This window comes from Pantherophis guttatus, chromosome 3 (genome assembly GCF_059756535.1).
Source record: "Pantherophis guttatus breed Tessera chromosome 3, ASM5975653v1, whole genome shotgun sequence".
NCBI classification, from domain to species: domain Eukaryota; kingdom Metazoa; phylum Chordata; class Lepidosauria; order Squamata; family Colubridae; genus Pantherophis; species Pantherophis guttatus.
This window is the reverse complement of record NC_142065.1, coordinates 11,906,061-11,912,813: the sequence shown is the minus strand read 5'-3', so window position 1 is coordinate 11,912,813 and position 6,753 is coordinate 11,906,061.

Below are 6,753 nucleotides of genomic sequence, written 5' to 3'. Positions count from 1 at the left end.
GCATCTTCCCACTGAAGTGGTACTGTTCTGACCTAGGCTTCACAAAAGCACGAAGCAGACTCCTTGTCCCAACAAAACTCCTTTTTATGAAGCTAATGTTAATTCCTCTCATTCACATCCAGCAAACAGTCTTTCCAGGGTGAATTTACAACCACAGACCTTATCAGGCTTGGAGAGCTGCCAGGCCGATATCTTCCAAACGTAATGCTGTACAAGAAAATACTTGGCAAGGAGTCTCTGAGAGTCTCGAACAGATCTTCACACTAATTAAATGAACTAATTGTCTCCTGCAAACACCACTCCCCTTTCACTGCTCTTTATTCCCTATGGGAGGGGCCAGTCACCATCCATCTGTGGCTTTGTAGGTGTGGTGTGGCTTGGTGGGCATGGCTTGGTGAGCGTGGCAGGGAAAGGATACTGCAAAATCTTCATTCCCTTCCCACTCCAGGGGAAGGATACTGCAAAATCCCCATTCCCTCCCCACTCCAGGGGAAGCATACTGCAAAACCTCTATTCCCACCCCACTCCAGGGGAAGGATACTGCAAAATCTCCATTCCCACCCCACTCCTCGGGGAAGGATACTGCAAAACCTCCATTCCCACCCCACTCCAGGGGAAGGATACTGCAAAATCCCCATTCCCACCCCACTCCTGGGGGAAGGATATTGCAAAATCTTCATTCCTACCCCACCCCAGGGGAAGGATACTGCAAAATCCCCATTCCCACCCCACTCCTGAGAGAAGGATATTGCAAAATCTCCATTCCCACCCCATTTTGGGGCCAGCCAGAGGTGGTGTTTGCCAGTTCTCCGAACTACTCAAAATTTCCGTTACCGGTTCTCCAGAACCTGTCAGAACATGCTGAATAGCACCCCTGGTTCATAGCTCTTATTATGCCCCAAACCAATATCTTTTTCATCATACCAAAGTGTAATGAATGAATGAATTCAGTGATAGCTACATGAAGCTTGACACAAAAGCTTACCGAAGCTATTATATAGCCAAGAAAATAATGTGCCAGCTGATCTCTGGGTACTGCAAGATAAGACCTAAACCTGTAGAGATCAAAGCCATTTATTTATTTATTTGAAAGAAAAGAAAACAATCGGAAACTTGGCAGTAATAACGTAGACTCAGTTTGACAATACTTCTCTCCTCATTTAGCTTCCAAGGTGAAATCTCCTAAGCAATGAAGACATGTGGATCCTGGCAGCTGAAAAGATAATCACCTCTTCTCCATTTCAAAGACCATCCTGGGTGGAAAAACGCTTTCCTTAATTTAGCTCCGAAAAAAGTACACTCTGCCAGGGGCCTTTCTCCTCCCACTTGGAGCTAATGAAGTCTCTTATAATGAACTCAGAACAATGAAACAATGCAAGTAATCACAGATCAGGAGAGAGATCAAACTAAGGGACAGAAGGATGCTGAAAGGGGAAGGATGTGGGAGAATCCAAATGCAAGGATGTCTCCTTGACCGTGATTTGAGGCAGCTGAGAACAAAAAGGTAGCTTGATAGCTTTCTGGACACGCTGAGGTGGAACACTGAGATCTCCTAATGTGTGGGCTAATAATCCTTTCTTATTATTTTCTACTCGAGGTGTATATGTGACACAATCAGAAAGAAAGATAGTATTTCTAATACTATAAAATGTGGGGGTTTCGTTTGTTATTTTTCTTTTGCAGAAAAAAGAAAGAGAGAGAATTGTTGGGGCTGCTGCCCTTTGAGGGCAATCAGTCGTTCAGGAAGTATACATACCTGTATACAGTGGTGGGATTCAGCCGGTTTAGGCCGGTTCGGGCGAACCAGTAGTTAAATTGCTGGCTGGCCCCACCTCACCCTTTCCAGGAGTCCCCATGCACTCCATTTTGGCTCCCAGGTAAGTGCAGGGAGGCCTACTAGGCCCAAAATGGATTGGGGGGATACGGTGTGCCCCCCCACGGCCTGTTTTTACTCCCAGGTGGCTGCAGGGAGGCGTCCTAGGCCAAAAATGGGGTGAGAGTACAGCGTGCTCCAGCACAGCCCGTTTTCGCTTCCAGGAGGCTGCAGGGAGGCCTACTAGGCTCAAAACAGGGTGGGGGGGTATGGAGTGTCCCCACCAGCCCGTTTTTGCTCCCAGGAGGCTGCAGGGAGGCCTACTAGATCCAAAACCCAGATTGAGGACCCAGATTGTGGGGGCAATAAGCTGACTTTGTATAAAAATATACAAAAGTATGAAGGCTATTGCTTAACGCACTGTAAGTCGCCCTGAGTCTCCGGAGAAGGGCGGCATATAAATCAAATTTAAAAAAAGGGGGGGGTGCGGAGGGGTGAAGCGTGTCGTCGTCCCCCCCCCCCCGTGGCCAATTTTTGCTCCCAGCGGGATGCAGGAGGCCGAGTGCAGCCTGTCATACCCCCTGGCCACGCCCACCATGGCCACGCCCACCCAGCTGGTCATTAGGGCAGAGAACCAGTTGTTAAATTATTTGAACCCCACCCCTGCCTGTATAGAATTTGGATCAGAATCAGAATAAATTCGGAAGACCAAAAAGAGTGGTTAGGTATTGATCGTCAAAGAACGGATCAGGAAATTGAATTTATTAGAGCCTCTAAACCTCTAAGAACTTGAAAATCTTGTGACCGTGACTATGGTTAAGATTTTACTTCAGTTTCCTTTCCATCTTGCAATTTCCTTCAGGTAACTGAGGTTTTTTTTCACGTTCTCTTTAAGGTCATCTTAATACAGGTAGTCCTTCACTTACAAACGTTTGTTCAGTGACGCTTCAAAGTTACATCAGCACTGAATAAAGCTCCTTATGACAGTTTTTCACATTTAAGACTGTTGCAGCCTCCTCATGGCCACGTGATTAAATGTTGAGCACTTGGCAACTGACATAATATTGATGACAATTGCATTGTACTGGTTCCTGTGAATACCATTTGTAACTTCCTCAGCTGGCTTCCAACAAGCAAAGTCGGGGAGGGGGGGAACCAGATTTGCTTAAAGACTGCACGATTCACTTAACAACTGCAGTGATTCACTTAACAACGGTGGCAAAAAAAGGGTTATAAAATGAAGCAAACATATTTCCTTTCTTAGCGATGGATGTTCTGAGCTTAGTTGTGGTTGTAAATCAAGGATTATCTGCAATGTCTGTATTCAGAAATAGGCAACAAAATTAAAAATATATATAATCCACATTTTATAACAGTTTAAGCATATATTTTCTGGAATTCAAAGCTGCCCTTCTCTAAGGACCGAACTGATGCAGTGACAGGAAAATCTCCCAGTTAACTCTCTGCCAAGTATGGCAGAGATGACTATGAAGGTATTTTTAAGTGACTGCATGCCGCAGGTCTAATGGGACCAATACCTGTGGTTTATGCTGACTTCAGTTTGTGTATATGTGTTGTGCACAGAGCAGGGCTGATGATTGACTGAACCTCGGCCAGTGCCCCACCTGCTGTGAAGAAGATACGAACGTGGACAGGACCAATCTGGCTCAGAATGCCGTATAGAACTTCCATTCATTATTTGGAAGTAACACAGTGGGAGACCATCAAGAGAAAGATTCTCAGTTAGGGTTTATGCTTGGAGCCTGTTTTCAGGTTCTGTGGCTTAACGGTTAAGAACTACCTGTATTTAGTTTGACGGGGGGAAAATCATGACTAACTATACAGAAGCCCTCAAATTGATACATATGTATGGACGTGGATGTATACGTCAATACCCACGATTTTTTCAAGCAGAGAAAGCACAGAACTGGAGCCAGGAGGTTAATTGGAGTTTAATTTAGGAAAATGAATGCTTCTAAAGATTGGTTGGATTTGGTGCCATTTGTGGGCTGAAAAACAGGTGATGCAGATAAATTTACTTTAGCATTTAATGCCAGGAAAAAGATGGGAAGAGACAAAAAGGCAGAAAAATAATTTGATTATTATTAGATTTTAGAGAAGCAAATAAGGCCTAATTCAGGTAGTCCACAACTTACGACCACAATTCAGCCCAAAATTTCTGTTGTTAAGTGAGATATTTGTTAAGTGAATTTTGCCCCATTTTTACGACCTTCCTTGCTGCAATTGTTAAGTGAATCACTGCAGGTGTTTAGTCACATAAACAGTTACTTAGGAGTTGTCAAGAAATGTGCTTATTTCTGAAGCAGGTGAAGCATTTTTACCTCTGATGTCCCTTTCCCATGCTATTAATCCTGTTTACTTCTTTTCAAAACAATAATTATCGAAGTTGCTTTGATCTCTCAAGATTTATTATGACTTGATTGACTTGAGCTACTATAGCTTCATCAGTTGGGCCTGATCAATTTGCTTCAAAGACAGCTATCACTCAAAGTTTAATTACTCCTTGGTGGTTTTCATACCTAGCAACTAGACTTAAAAATACATTTTTAAAACTCTTTTGAACTGATCCTCGTCTGGAGAAAGGAAGGCTACATGAGGCTACAGATGGATTCCTTGCTTTTATCGTGCTCTGTTTCCCTACAAAGAATTGGATGAATCTTGATTTAAGAAAATATTTTTATTATATTTCTTACAGATTACTGGCAACGTACAGGATAAAAAGCATACATTAAAAGCTGGACAAACTTGCAGGACCAAAAATTCTCCATATGATGATACTGTTCCCAAAACTCAGTAAATTCCATGTGCAGTTCCTCACCAGACCGAGTCCATTTTCAATACCAAATATTGCATACGTGACACAAAATGTTAGGTCTGCCGCTGAAAGCATATTTATCTAACCTACAGAGGATAAATGGGTAGTCCAAACACTGCTGAAATTTCTAGCAGTGATTTAAAATTGCAGTACCCTTTATGATTACTAATAAAGCTTTTTCTGGATTTTAAAAAAATAATAATAGAATAACAGTGCTTTTCATCACATATATTTTACGTATAATGCTCAGAAGAAAGTCCTCCAGATTTTCAGGACAAGATATTTGACTTAACTTGAAGTAACAATATGGTAGTAAGTTGAATCTATACTTGAAGCTCATAATGACAGCCATAATAGAGAGAGCAGGTTGAAGTCCTTGTGACAGAAATACTGTATTTTTTGGAGTATAAGACGCTCCAGAGTATAAGATGCACCTTAGATTTTGGGGAGGAAAATAAGAAAAAAAAAATCTGCCTCTTCCTACCAGCATCCATCGGTATTCATCTGGCTAGCATCCTATCAGTGTGTGAGAGGGTTGAGGGCTGAGGGCTGGAAATTGAAACAGTATTTGCTGTGTGAGCAACAAGGAAGGAGACAGCAAGGAGCCTTGGCATGGCTGTTCTAAACAGCCGTGCCAGCTTTAGAACAACTGTTCTAAAGCTGCATGCTATGCTGAGCTCTGAAACTAAAACTGAAACTCCTCTCCTCTGCTTGTGTTTTGCTTGTATTTACTACCACGTTGGAAAACCTGCTTTTGGTATTGTATATTTACTTCAGAGGTGGGTTTCAGCAGGTTCTGACCAGTTCTGGAGAACCGGTAGCGGAAAGTTTGAGTAGTTCGGAGAACTGGTAGTAAAAATTCTGACTGGCCACGCCCCCATCTATTCTCTGCCTCCCAAGTCCCTGTTGATCGGGAGGAAATGGGGATTTTGCACTAACCTTCCCCTGCCATGCCCACCAAGCCATGCCATGCCCACCAAGCCATACCCATAGAACCGGTAATAAAAACATTTGAAACCCACCACTGATTTACTTCATGTGTTATATTATATATAAAGAGAAGTTATTGAATCCTGCTGAATCAGTTACTTGTGTGTGCTTTCTGAATGTGATTGCTGCTGCAAACTCTGATTCAGCATGAGCAGCTGATTGGCAGGTGGATCGGCCTCCCAGAATACCCCCAGTGGGTATTCAGTGTGGCTGCAGGGATTGCCACAGACCATCGCCGCCTGCATGCTTCATGTTTTTGGCTACATTCGGTGTATAAGACACACCCAAATTTTCACCCTCTTTTGGGGGAGGATAAGTGCATCTTATACCCCGAAAAATACGGTAAACATTGCCATTTGTTCTAGAAATAAAATTCAGTCTCTCTGTGTCTCTCTCGCTCTCTCACACACACACGCACAAAATGAGTTTGGACAGCAAGCAATACTGCATTTCAAATATTCAGTTTCTCCCCTGAAAGAACAGTGGGAACTGCTATTCTGACCATCACTTTCCCTGACTTCTTTGAAGGAAAATACATCACTGAAATGGATGTAAAATGAAGAATGATCCGCAGTATTGATGTGGCCAGGAAATACGTTTGAATATAGGTAGTCCTCGTCTTACAACAGTTCATTTAGTGATTGTTCAACATTACAGCAGCACTGAAAAAAGTGAGTTATGAACATTTTTCACAGTTACGATCTTTGAAGCATCCCCATGGTCATGTGACCAAGATCCAGATGCTTGGCAGCTGGTTCATATTTATGACGGGTGCTGCGTCCCAGGGTTCTGTGATCCCCTTTTGCGACCTTCTACAAGCAAAGTCAATAGGGAAGCCAGATTCCCTTAACAACCAGATTACTAATTTATCAACTGCAATGATTCACTTAACAACTGTGGTAAGTCGTAAAATGGAGCAAGACTCGCTTAACAAGTGTCTCACTTAACAACAGAAATTTTGGGCTCAATTGGGGTCCTACGTTGAGGACTACCTGTAGGACTGCCCATTCTTATGAGTAGTGAAAGGACCAGCTCTTGCAACAGAACTGACCCTCAAGCATCATGGAATAGAAGAGGTTTGAGTTGGGTCACCAAGATAATGGAATGTCCTCAG